Source organism: Ambystoma mexicanum (genome assembly GCF_040938575.1).
Source record: "Ambystoma mexicanum isolate Mex_15411 chromosome 12 unlocalized genomic scaffold, UKY_AmexF1_1 Mex_chr12_unloc.1, whole genome shotgun sequence".
NCBI classification, from domain to species: domain Eukaryota; kingdom Metazoa; phylum Chordata; class Amphibia; order Caudata; family Ambystomatidae; genus Ambystoma; species Ambystoma mexicanum.
Window position 1 is genome coordinate 14,102,870 of NW_027182322.1, and position 13,004 is coordinate 14,115,873.

Here is a 13,004-nt window from a genome sequence, read left to right on the forward strand (position 1 = left end):
AAGTGGATTTTCATCTGGCTCTGTGGCGCAATGGATAGCGTGTTGGACTTCTAAGTACATTGGCAAAGTCCTTCAAAGGTTGTGGGTTCGAATCCCACCAGAGTCGCATTTTTTACTTTCTAATTCAAACAAGGAACATTATGCATGTGAGGAATGTTTATTTTTGGCCGATGCTTTAATCTTAGTATTTGACCCAAGTTGAACCTATGTATCTAATACAGCATGCAACTGAATCAAAAGCAGTCTGCCTTCCATTGCAACAGGAACATATTGCTCATAAGCAATACAACATCACTGCCAGAAACTTGGCACTTTTCTAATGCATCCTTCCTTCAGAAACATTGTCTTTATAATAGCTGTAAAGGAGATAGACCAAAAACACGACACCCTACACTCAGACATTTGTTTCTAGCGACATATAAAGTAAAATCTTCTTTCAAAGCTATTTATGGTATATTCTCTTTGTGTTTTTGTATTGTTAACCAATTGTATGTCGGCACTTTTTATCCAGTTCTTTTTTATTAAGGTATGAAATTGTTGTCCAAACCAATTCACTTGGAAAGAAAATACTGTAATACCCTATTCTCTGAATTTCTCCCCAAGCGAACAAAGGTGCAGTTCAAGGTTTCACCCCGAACTGTGATTCTTGCTACAGACATTTAATGTTTCATAAAACAATCATTCTTTCATGTATCCCAGAAGGCTTGATAATATGATGTGAAGTAAACACTGGATTGACAAAACTTCGATCATCCCTTACTGTAGGCAAGTGGATTTTCATCTGGCTCTGTGGCGCAATGGATAGCGCGTTGGACTTCTAAGTGATTTGGCAAAGTCATTCAAAGGTTGTGGGTTTGAATCCCACCAGAGTCGCATTTTTTACTTTCTTATTCGAACAAGGAACATTATGCATGTGAGGAATGTTTATTTTTGGCCGATGCTTTAATCTTAGTATTTGACCCAAGTTGAACCTATGTATCTAATACAGCATGCAACTGAATCAAAAGCAGTCTGCCTTCCATTGCAACAGGAACATATTGCTCATAAGCAATAAAACATTACTGCCAGAAACTTGGCACTTTCCTAATGTATCCTTCCTTCAGAAACATTGTCTTTATAATAGCTGTAAATGAGATAGACCAAAAACACGACACCCTAAACTCAGACATTTGTTTCTAGCGACATATAAAGTAAAATCTTCTTTTAATGCTATTTATGGTATATTCTCTTTGTGTTTTTGTATTGTTAACCAATTGTATGTCTGCACTTTTTATCCAGTTCTTTTTTATTAAGGTATGGAATTGTTGTCCAAACCTATTCACTTGGCAAGAAAATACTGTAATACCCTATTCTCTGAATTTCTCCCCAAGCGAACAAAGGTGCAGTTCAAGGTTTCACACAGAAGTGTGATTCTTGCTACAGACATTTTATGTTTCAGAAGTCAATCATTCTTTCTTGTATCCCAGAAGGCTTGATAATATGATGTGAAGTAAACACTGGATTGACAAAACTTCGATCATCCCTTACTGTACGCAAGTTGATTTTCATCTGGGTCTGTGGCGCAATGGATAGTGCATTGGACTTCTAAGTGAATTTGCAAAGTCATTCAAAGGTTGTGGGTTCGAATCCCACCAGAGTAGCATTTTTTACTTTCTTATTCAAACAAGCAACATTATGCATGTGAGGAATGTTTATTTTTGGCCGATGCTTTAATCTTAGTATTTGACCCAAGTTGAACCTATGTATCTAATACAGCATGCAATTGAATCAAAAGCAGTCCGCCTTCCATTGCAACAGGAACATATTGCTCATAAGCAATACAACATTACTGCCAGAAACTTGGCACTTTCCTAATGTATCCTTCCTTCAGAAACATTGTCTTTATAATAGCTGTAAATGAGATAGACCAAAAACACGACACCCTACACTCAGACATTTGTTTCTAGCGACATATAAAGTAAAATCTTCTTTCAAAGCTATTTATGGTATATTCTCTTTGTGTTTTTGTATTGTTAACCAATTGTATGTCTGCACTTTTTATACAGTTCTTTTTTATTAAGGTATGGAATTGTTGTCCAAACCTATTCACTTGGCAAGAAAATACTGTAATACCCTATTCTCTGAATTTCTCCCCAAGCGAACAAAGGTGCAGTTCAAGGTTTCACACAGAAGTGTGATTCTTGCTACAGACATTTTATGTTTCAGAAGTCAATCATTCTTTCTTGTATCCCAGAAGGCTTGATAATATGATGTGAAGTAAACACTGGATTGACAAAAATTCGATCATCCCTTACTGTACGCAAGTTGATTTTCATCTGGCTCTGTGGCGCAATGGATAGTGCATTGGACTTCTAAGTGAATTTGCAAAGTCATTCAAAGGTTGTGGGTTCGAATCCCACCAGAGTAGCATTTTTTACTTTCTTATTTAAACAAGCAACATTATGCATGTGAGGAATGTTTATTTTTGGCCGATGCTTTAATCTTAGTATTTGACCCAAGTTGAACCTATGTATCTAATAGAGCATGCAATTGAATCAAAAGCAGTCCGCCTTCCATTGCAACAGGAACATATTGCTCATAAGCAATACAACATTACTGCCAGAAACTTGGCACTTTCCTAATGTATCCTTCCTTCAGAAACATGGTCTTTATAACAGCTGTAAATGAGATAGACCAAAAACACGACACCCTACACTCAGACATTTGTTTCTAGCGACATATAAAGTAAAATCTTCTTTCAAAGCTATTTATGGTATATTCTCTTTGTGTTTTTGTATTGTTAACAATTGTATGTCTGCACTTTTTATCCAGTTCTTTTTTATTAAGGTATGGAATTGTTGTCCAAACCAATTCACTTGGCAAGAAAATACTGTAATACCCTATTCTCTGAATTTCTCCCCAAGCGAACAAAGGTGCAGTTCAAGGTTTCACCCCGAACTGTGATTCTTGCTACAGACATTTTATGTTTCAGAAAACAATCATTCTTTCATGTATCCCAGAAGGCTTGACAATATGATGTGAAGTAAACACTGGATTGACAAAACTTCGATCATCCCTTACTGTACGAAAGTGGATTTTTATCTGGCTCTGTGGCGCAATGGATAGCGCATTGGACTTCTAAGTGAATTGGCAAAGTCATTCAAAGGTTGTGGGTTCGAATCCCACCAGAGTCGAATTTTTTACTTTCTTATTCAAACAAGGAACATTATGCATGTGAGGAATGTCTATTTTTGGCCGATGCTTTAATCTTAGTATTTGACCCAAGTTGAACCTATGTATCTAATACAGCATGCAACTGAATCAAAAGCAGTCCGCCTTCCATTGCAACAGGAACATATTGCTGATAAGCAATAAAACATTACTGCCAGAAACCTGGCACTTTCCTAATGTATCCTTCCTTCAGAAACATGGTCTTTATAACAGCTGTAAATGAGATAGACCAAAAACACGACACCCTACACTCAGACATTTGTTTCTAGCGACATATAAAGTAAAATCTTCTTTCAAAGCTATTTATGGTATATTCTCTTTGTGTTTTTGTATTGTTAACCAATTGTATGTCTGCACTTTTTATCCAGTTCTTTTTTATTAAGGTATGGAATTGTTGTCCAAACGTATTCAGTTTGCAAGAAAATACGGTAATACCCTATTCTCCGAATTCATCCCTAAAGGAACAAAGGTGTAGTTCAAGGTTTCACCCAGAAGTGTGATTCTTCTACAGACATTTTATGTTTCAGAAAACAATTATTGTTTCTTGTATCACAGAAGGCTTGATAATATGATGTGAAGTAAACACTGGATTGACAAAACTTCGATCATCCCTTACTGTACTCAAGTGGATTTTCATCTGGCTCTGTGGCGCAATGGATAGCGCGTTGGACTTCTAAGTGAATTGGCAAAGTCATTCAAAGGTTGTGGGTTCGAATCCCACCAGAGTCGCATTTTTTACTTTCTTATTCAAACAAGGAACATTATGCATGTGAGGAATGTTTATTTTTGGCCGATGCTTTAATCTTAGTATTTGACCCAAGTTGAACCTATGTATCTAATACAGCATGCAACTGAATCAAAAGCAGTCTGCCTTCCATTGCAACAGGAACATATTGCTCATAAGCAATACAACATCACTGCCAGAAACTTGGCACTTTTCTAATGTATCCTTCCTTCAGAAACCTTGTCTTTATAATAGCTGTAAATGAGATAGACCAAAAACACGACACCCTACACTCAGACATTTGTTTCTAGCGACATATAAAGTAAAATCTTCTTTCAAAGCTATTTATGGTATATTCTCTTTGTGTTTTTGTATTGTTAACAATTGTATGTCTGCACTTTTTATCCAGTTCTTTTTTATTAAGGTATGGAATTGTTGTCCAAACCAATTCACTTGGCAAGAAAATACTGTAATACCCTATTCTCTGAATTTCTCCCCAAGCGAACAAAGGTGCAGTTCAAGGTTTCACCCCGAACTGTGATTCTTGCTACAGACATTTTATGTTTCAGAAAACAATCATTCTTTCATGTATCCCAGAAGGCTTGACAATATGATGTGAAGTAAACACTGGATTGACAAAACTTCGATCATCCCTTACTGTACGAAAGTGGATTTTTATCTGGCTCTGTGGCGCAATGGATAGCGCATTGGACTTCTAAGTGAATTGGCAAAGTCATTTTTAAGGTTGTGGGTTCGAATCCCACCAGAGTCGAATTTTTTACTTTCTTATTCAAACAAGGAACATTATGCATGTGAGGAATGTTTATTTTTGGCCGATGCTTTAATCTTAGTATTTGACCCAAGTTGAACCTATGTATCTAATACAGCATGCAACTGAATCGAAAGCAGTCTGCCTTCCATTGCAACAGGAACATATTGCTCATAAGCAATACAACATTACTGCCACAAACTTGGCACTTTCCTAATGTATCCTTCCTTCAGAAACATTGTCTTTATAATAGCTGTAAATGAGATAGACCAAAAACACGACACCCTACACTCAGACATTTGTTTCTAGCGACATATAAAGTAAAATCTTCTTTCAAAGCTATTTATGGTATATTCTCTTTGTGTTTTTGTATTGTTAACCAATTGTATGTCTGCACTTTTTATCCAGTTCTTTTTTATTAAGGTATGGAATTGTTGTCCAAACCAATTCACTTGGCAAGAAAATACTGTAATACCCTATTCTCTGAATTTCTCCCCAAGCGAACAAAGGTGCAGTTCAAGGTTTCACAAAGAAGTGTGATTCTTGCTACAGACATTTTATGTTTCAGAAAACAATCATTCTTTCATGTATCCCAGAAGGCTTGATAATGTGATGTGAAGTAAACACTGGATTGACAAAACTTCGATCATCCCTTACTGTACGCAAGTGGATTTTTATCTGGCTCAGTGGCGCAATGGATAGCGCGTTGGACTTCTAAGTGAATTTGCAAAGTCATTCAAAGGTTGTGGGTTTGAATCCCACCAGAGTCGCATTTTTTACTTTCTTATTCAAACAAGGAACATTATGCATGTGAGGAATGTCTATTTTTGGCCGATGCTTTAATCTTAGTATTTGACCCAAGTTGAACCTATGTATCTAATACAGCATGCAACTGAATCAAAAGCAGTCTGCCTTCCATTGCAACAGGAACATATTGCTCATAAGCAATACAACATCACTGCCAGAAACTTTGCACTTTCCTAATGTATCCTTCCTTCAGAAACATTGTCTTTATAATAGCTGTAAATGAGATAGACCAAAAACACGACACCCTACACTCAGACATTTGTTTCTAGCGACATATAAAGTAAAATCTTCTTTCAAAGCTATTTATGGTATATTCTCTTTGTGTTTTTGTATTGTTAACCAATTGTATGGCTGCACTTTTTATCCAGTTCTTTTCTATTAAGGTATGGAATTGTTGTCCAAACGTATTCAGTTTACAAGAAAATACAGTAATACCCTATTCTCCGAATTTATCCCTAAAGGAACAAAGGTGTAGTTCAAGGTTTCACCCAGAAGTGTGATTCTTCTACAGACATTTTATGTTTCAGAAAACAATTATTCTTTCTTGTATTCCAGAAGGCTTGATAATATGATGTGAAGTAAACACTGGATTGACAAAACTTCGATCATCCCTTAATGTATGCAAGTGGATTTTTATCTGGCTCTGTGGCGCAATGGATAGCGCATTGGACTTCTAAGTGAAGTGGCAAAGTCATTCAAAGGTTGTGGGTTCGAATCCCACCAGAGTCGCATTTTTTACTTTCTTATTCAAACAAGGAACATTATGCATGTGAGGAATGTTTATTTTTGGCCGATGCTTTAATCTTAGTATTTGACCCAAGTTGAACCTATGTATCTAATACAGCATGCAACTGAATCAAAGGCAGTCTGCCTTCCATTGCAACAGGAACATATTGCTCATAAGCAATACAACATTACTGCCACAAACTTGGCACTTTCCTAATGTATCCTTCCTTCAGAAACATTGTCTTTATAATAGCTGTAAATGAGATAGACCAAAAACACGACACCCTACACTCAGACATTTGTTTCTAGCGACATATAAAGTAAAATCTTCTTTCAAAGCTATTTATGGTATATTCTCTTTGTGTTTTTGTATTGTTAACCAATTGTATGTCTGCACTTTTTATCCAGTTCTTTTTTATTAAGGTATGGAATTGTTGTCCAAACCTATTCACTTGGCAAGAAAATACTGTAATACCCTATTCTCTGAATTTCTCCCCAAGCGAACAAAGGTGCAGTCCAAGGTTTCACAAAGAAGTGTGATTCTTGCTACAGACATTTTATGTTTCAGAAAACAATCATTCTTTCATGTATCCCAGAAGGCTTGATAATGTGATGTGAAGTAAACACTGGATTGACAAAACTTCGGTCATCCCTTACTGTACGCAAGTGGATTTTTATCTGGCTCTGTGGCGCAATGGATAGCGCGTTGGACTTCTAAGTGAATTTGCAAAGTCATTCAAAGGTTGTGGGTTTGAATCCCACCAGAGTCGCATTTTTTACTTTCTTATTCAAACAAGGAACATTATGCATGTGAGGAATGTCTATTTTTGGCCGATGCTTTAATCTTAGTATTTGACCCAAGTTGAACCTATGTATCTAATACAGCATGCAACTGAATCAAAAGCAGTCTGCCTTCCATTGCAACAGGAACATATTGCTCATAAGCAATACAACATCACTGCCAGAAACTTTGCACTTTCCTAATGTATCCTTCCTTCAGAAACATTGTCTTTATAATAGCTGTAAATGAGATAGACCAAAAACACAACACCCTACACTCAGACATTTGTTTCTAGCGACATATAAAGTAAAATATTCTTTCAAAGCTATTTATGGTATATTCTCTTTGTGTTTTTGTATTGTTAACCAATTGTATGGCTGCACTTTTTATCCAGTTCTTTTTTATTAAGGTATGGAATTGTTGTCCAAACGTATTCAGTTTGCAAGAAAATACAGTAATACCCTATTCTCCGAATTTATCCCTAAAGGAACAAAGGTGTAGTTCAAGGTTTCACCCAGAAGTGTGATTCTTCTACAGACATTTTATGTTTCAGAAAACAATTATTCTTTCTTGTATCCCAGAAGGCTTGATAATATGATGTGAAGTAAACACTGGATTGACAAAACTTCGATCATCCCTTAATGTACGCAAGTTGATTATCATCGGGCTCTGTGGCACAATGGATAGCGCGTTGGACTTCTAAGTGAATTGGCAAAGTCATTCAAAGGTTGTGGGTTCGAATCCCACCAGAGTTGAATTTTTTACTTTCTTATTCAAACAAGGAACATTATGCATGTGAGGAAAGTTTATTTTTGGCCGATGCTTTAATCCTAGTATTTGACCCAAGTTGAACCTATGTATCTAATACAGCATGCAACTGAATCGAAAGCAGTCTGCCTTCCATTGCAACAGGAACATATTGCTCATAAGCAATACAACATTACTGCCACAAACTTGGCACTTTCCTAATGTATCCTTCCTTCAGAAACATTGTCTTTATAATAGCTGTAAATGAGATAGACCAAAAACACGACACCCTACACTCAGACATTTGTTTCTAGCGACATATAAAGTAAAATCTTCTTTCAAAGCTATTTATGGTATATTCTCTTTGTGTTTTTGTATTGTTAACCAATTGTATGTCTGCACTTTTTATCCAGTTCTTTTTTATTAAGGTATGGAATTGTTGTCCAAACCAATTCACTTGGCAAGAAAATACTGTAATACCCTATTCTCTGAATTTCTCCCCAAGCGAACAAAGGTGCAGTTCAAGGTTTCACAAAGAAGTGTGATTCTTGCTACAGACATTTTATGTTTCAGAAAACAATCATTCTTTCATGTATCCCAGAAGGCTTGATAATGTGATGTGAAGTAAACACTGGATTGACAAAACTTCGATCATCCCTTACTGTACGCAAGTGGATTTTTATCTGGCTCTGTGGCGCAATGGATAGCGCGTTGGACTTCTAAGTGAATTTGCAAAGTCATTCAAAGGCTGTGGGTTTGAATCCCACCAGAGTCGCATTTTTTACTTTCTTATTCAAACAAGGAACATTATGCATGTGAGGAATGTCTATTTTTGGCCGATGCTTTAATCTTAGTATTTGACCCAAGTTGAACCTATGTATCTAATACAGCATGCAACTGAATCAAAAGCAGTCCGCCTTCCATTGCAACAGGAACATATTGCTGATAAGCAATAAAACATTACTGCCAGAAACCTGGCACTTTCCTAATGTATCCTTCCTTCAGAAACATGGTCTTTATAACAGCTGTAAATGAGATAGACCAAAAACACGACACCCTACACTCAGACATTTGTTTCTAGCGACATATAAAGTAAAATCTTCTTTCAAAGCTATTTATGGTATATTCTCTTTGTGTTTTTGTATTGTTAACCAATTGTATGTCTGCACTTTTTATCCAGTTCTTTTTTATTAAGGTATGGAATTGTTGTCCAAACGTATTCAGTTTGCAAGAAAATACGGTAATACCCTATTCTCCGAATTCATCCCTAAAGGAACAAAGGTGTAGTTCAAGGTTTCACCCAGAAGTGTGATTCTTCTACAGACATTTTATGTTTCAGAAAACAATTATTGTTTCTTGTATCACAGAAGGCTTGATAATATGATGTGAAGTAAACACTGGATTGACAAAACTTCGATCATCCCTTACTGTACTCAAGTGGATTTTCATCTGGCTCTGTGGCGCAATGGATAGCGCGTTGGACTTCTAAGTGAATTGGCAAAGTCATTCAAAGGTTGTGGGTTCGAATCCCACCAGAGTCGCATTTTTTACTTTCTTATTCAAACAAGGAACATTATGCATGTGAGGAATGTTTATTTTTGGCCGATGCTTTAATCTTAGTATTTGACCCAAGTTGAACCTATGTATCTAATACAGCATGCAACTGAATCAAAAGCAGTCTGCCTTCCATTGCAACAGGAACATATTGCTCATAAGCAATACAACATCACTGCCAGAAACTTGGCACTTTTCTAATGTATCCTTCCTTCAGAAACCTTGTCTTTATAATAGCTGTAAATGAGATAGACCAAAAACACGACACCCTACACTCAGACATTTGTTTCTAGCGACATATAAAGTAAAATCTTCTTTCAAAGCTATTTATGGTATATTCTCTTTGTGTTTTTGTATTGTTAACAATTGTATGTCTGCACTTTTTATCCAGTTCTTTTTTATTAAGGTATGGAATTGTTGTCCAAACCAATTCACTTGGCAAGAAAATACTGTAATACCCTATTCTCTGAATTTCTCCCCAAGCGAACAAAGGTGCAGTTCAAGGTTTCACCCCGAACTGTGATTCTTGCTACAGACATTTTATGTTTCAGAAAACAATCATTCTTTCATGTATCCCAGAAGGCTTGACAATATGATGTGAAGTAAACACTGGATTGACAAAACTTCGATCATCCCTTACTGTACGAAAGTGGATTTTTATCTGGCTCTGTGGCGCAATGGATAGCGCATTGGACTTCTAAGTGAATTGGCAAAGTCATTTTTAAGGTTGTGGGTTCGAATCCCACCAGAGTCGAATTTTTTACTTTCTTATTCAAACAAGGAACATTATGCATGTGAGGAATGTTTATTTTTGGCCGATGCTTTAATCTTAGTATTTGACCCAAGTTGAACCTATGTATCTAATACAGCATGCAACTGAATCGAAAGCAGTCTGCCTTCCATTGCAACAGGAACATATTGCTCATAAGCAATACAACATTACTGCCACAAACTTGGCACTTTCCTAATGTATCCTTCCTTCAGAAACATTGTCTTTATAATAGCTGTAAATGAGATAGACCAAAAACACGACACCCTACACTCAGACATTTGTTTCTAGCGACATATAAAGTAAAATCTTGTTTCAAAGCTATTTATGGTATATTCTCTTTGTGTTTTTGTATTGTTAACCAATTGTATGTCTGCACTTTTTATCCAGTTCTTTTTTATTAAGGTATGGAATTGTTGTCCAAACCAATTCACTTGGCAAGAAAATACTGTAATACCCTATTCTCTGAATTTCTCCCCAAGCGAACAAAGGTGCAGTTCAAGGTTTCACAAAGAAGTGTGATTCTTGCTACAGACATTTTATGTTTCAGAAAACAATCATTCTTTCATGTATCCCAGAAGGCTTGATAATGTGATGTGAAGTAAACACTGGATTGACAAAACTTCGATCATCCCTTACTGTACGCAAGTGGATTTTTATCTGGCTCAGTGGCGCAATGGATAGCCCGTTGGACTTCTAAGTGAATTTGCAAAGTCATTCAAAGGTTGTGGGTTTGAATCCCACCAGAGTCGCATTTTTTACTTTCTTATTCAAACAAGGAACATTATGCATGTGAGGAATGTCTATTTTTGGCCGATGCTTTAATCTTAGTATTTGACCCAAGTTGAACCTATGTATCTAATACAGCATGCAACTGAATCAAAAGCAGTCTGCCTTCCATTGCAACAGGAACATATTGCTCATAAGCAATACAACATCACTGCCAGAAACTTTGCACTTTCCTAATGTATCCTTCCTTCAGAAACATTGTCTTTATAATAGCTGTAAATGAGATAGACCAAAAACACGACACCCTACACTCAGACATTTGTTTCTAGCGACATATAAAGTAAAATCTTCTTTCAAAGCTATTTATGGTATATTCTCTTTGTGTTTTTGTATTGTTAACCAATTGTATGGCTGCACTTTTTATCCAGTTCTTTTCTATTAAGGTATGGAATTGTTGTCCAAACGTATTCAGTTTACAAGAAAATACAGTAATACCCTATTCTCCGAATTTATCCCTAAAGGAACAAAGGTGTAGTTCAAGGTTTCACCCAGAAGTGTGATTCTTCTACAGACATTTTATGTTTCAGAAAACAATTATTCTTTCTTGTATTCCAGAAGGCTTGATAATATGATGTGAAGTAAACACTGGATTGACAAAACTTCGATCATCCCTTAATGTATGCAAGTGGATTTTTATCTGGCTCTGTGGCGCAATGGATAGCGCATTGGACTTCTAAGTGAAGTGGCAAAGTCATTCAAAGGTTGTGGGTTCGAATCCCACCAGAGTCGCATTTTTTACTTTCTTATTCAAACAAGGAACATTATGCATGTGAGGAATGTTTATTTTTGGCCGATGCTTTAATCTTAGTATTTGACCCAAGTTGAACCTATGTATCTAATACAGCATGCAACTGAATCAAAGGCAGTCTGCCTTCCATTGCAACAGGAACATATTGCTCATAAGCAATACAACATTACTGCCACAAACTTGGCACTTTCCTAATGTATCCTTCCTTCAGAAACATTGTCTTTATAATAGCTGTAAATGAGATAGACCAAAAACACGACACCCTACACTCAGACATTTGTTTCTAGCGACATATAAAGTAAAATCTTCTTTCAAAGCTATTTATGGTATATTCTCTTTGTGTTTTTGTATTGTTAACCAATTGTATGTCTGCACTTTTTATCCAGTTCTTTTTTATTAAGGTATGGAATTGTGGTCCAAACCTATTCACTTGGCAAGAAAATACTGTAATACCCTATTCTCTGAATTTCTCCCCAAGCGAACAAAGGTGCAGTTCAAGGTTTCACAAAGAAGTGTGATTCTTGCTACAGACATTTTATGTTTCAGAAAACAATCATTCTTTCATGTATCCCAGAAGGCTTGATAATGTGATGTGAAGTAAACAATGGATTGACAAAACTTCGGTCATCCCTTACTGTACGCAAGTGAATTTTTATCTGGCTCTGTGGCGCAATGGATAGCGCGTTGGACTTCTAAGTGAATTTGCAAAGTCATTCAAAGGTTGTGGGTTTGAATCCCACCAGAGTCGCATTTTTTACTTTCTTATTCAAACAAGGAACATTATGCATGTGAGGAATGTCTATTTTTGGCCGATGCTTTAATCTTAGTATTTGACCCAAGTTGAACCTATGTATCTAATACAGCATGCAACTGAATCAAAAGCAGTCTGCCTTCCATTGCAACAGGAACATATTGCTCATAAGCAATACAACATCACTGCCAGAAACTTTGCACTTTCCTAATGTATCCTTCCTTCAGAAACATTGTCTTTATAATAGCTGTAAATGAGATAGACCAAAAACACAACACCCTACACTCAGACATTTGTTTCTAGCGACATATAAAGTAAAATATTCTTTCAAAGCTATTTATGGTATATTCTCTTTGTGTTTTTGTATTGTTAACCAATTGTATGGCTGCACTTTTTATCCAGTTCTTTTTTATTAAGGTATGGAATTGTTGTCCAAACGTATTCAGTTTGCAAGAAAATACAGTAATACCCTATTCTCCGAATTTATCCCTAAAGGAACAAAGGTGTAGTTCAAGGTTTCACCCAGAAGTGTGATTCTTCTACAGACATTTTATGTTTCAGAAAACAATTATTCTTTCTTGTATCCCAGAAGGCTTGATAATATGATGTGAAGTAAACACTGGATTGAC

General features: G+C 36.2%; 10 non-coding genes across 10 annotated transcripts; all 10 read left to right on the forward strand.

Moving 5' to 3' along the window:
- Positions 1–16: 16 nt before the first annotated feature.
- On the forward strand, positions 17–106 carry TRNAR-UCU (transfer RNA arginine (anticodon UCU)). The gene is given in 2 exon segments: positions 17–53; positions 71–106. It is a non-coding gene; the product is annotated as a tRNA-Arg (tRNA).
- Positions 107–783: 677 nt separating this feature from the next.
- TRNAR-UCU (transfer RNA arginine (anticodon UCU)) lies at positions 784–873 on the forward strand. The gene is given in 2 exon segments: positions 784–820; positions 838–873. It is a non-coding gene; the product is annotated as a tRNA-Arg (tRNA).
- A 2,210-nt stretch (positions 874–3,083) lies between these two features.
- On the forward strand, positions 3,084–3,173 carry TRNAR-UCU (transfer RNA arginine (anticodon UCU)). The gene is given in 2 exon segments: positions 3,084–3,120; positions 3,138–3,173. It is a non-coding gene; the product is annotated as a tRNA-Arg (tRNA).
- Positions 3,174–3,849: 676 nt separating this feature from the next.
- On the forward strand, positions 3,850–3,939 carry TRNAR-UCU (transfer RNA arginine (anticodon UCU)). Its single transcript is given in 2 exon segments — positions 3,850–3,886; positions 3,904–3,939. It is a non-coding gene; the product is annotated as a tRNA-Arg (tRNA).
- A 2,210-nt stretch (positions 3,940–6,149) lies between these two features.
- Positions 6,150–6,239, forward strand: TRNAR-UCU (transfer RNA arginine (anticodon UCU)). Its single transcript is given in 2 exon segments — positions 6,150–6,186; positions 6,204–6,239. It is a non-coding gene; the product is annotated as a tRNA-Arg (tRNA).
- A 677-nt stretch (positions 6,240–6,916) lies between these two features.
- Positions 6,917–7,006, forward strand: TRNAR-UCU (transfer RNA arginine (anticodon UCU)). Its single transcript is given in 2 exon segments — positions 6,917–6,953; positions 6,971–7,006. It is a non-coding gene; the product is annotated as a tRNA-Arg (tRNA).
- A 1,443-nt stretch (positions 7,007–8,449) lies between these two features.
- TRNAR-UCU (transfer RNA arginine (anticodon UCU)) lies at positions 8,450–8,539 on the forward strand. Its single transcript is given in 2 exon segments — positions 8,450–8,486; positions 8,504–8,539. It is a non-coding gene; the product is annotated as a tRNA-Arg (tRNA).
- Positions 8,540–9,215: 676 nt separating this feature from the next.
- Positions 9,216–9,305, forward strand: TRNAR-UCU (transfer RNA arginine (anticodon UCU)). Its single transcript is given in 2 exon segments — positions 9,216–9,252; positions 9,270–9,305. It is a non-coding gene; the product is annotated as a tRNA-Arg (tRNA).
- A 2,210-nt stretch (positions 9,306–11,515) lies between these two features.
- Positions 11,516–11,605, forward strand: TRNAR-UCU (transfer RNA arginine (anticodon UCU)). Its single transcript is given in 2 exon segments — positions 11,516–11,552; positions 11,570–11,605. It is a non-coding gene; the product is annotated as a tRNA-Arg (tRNA).
- Positions 11,606–12,282: 677 nt separating this feature from the next.
- Positions 12,283–12,372, forward strand: TRNAR-UCU (transfer RNA arginine (anticodon UCU)). The gene is given in 2 exon segments: positions 12,283–12,319; positions 12,337–12,372. It is a non-coding gene; the product is annotated as a tRNA-Arg (tRNA).
- The last annotated feature ends 632 nt before the right edge of the window (positions 12,373–13,004 follow it).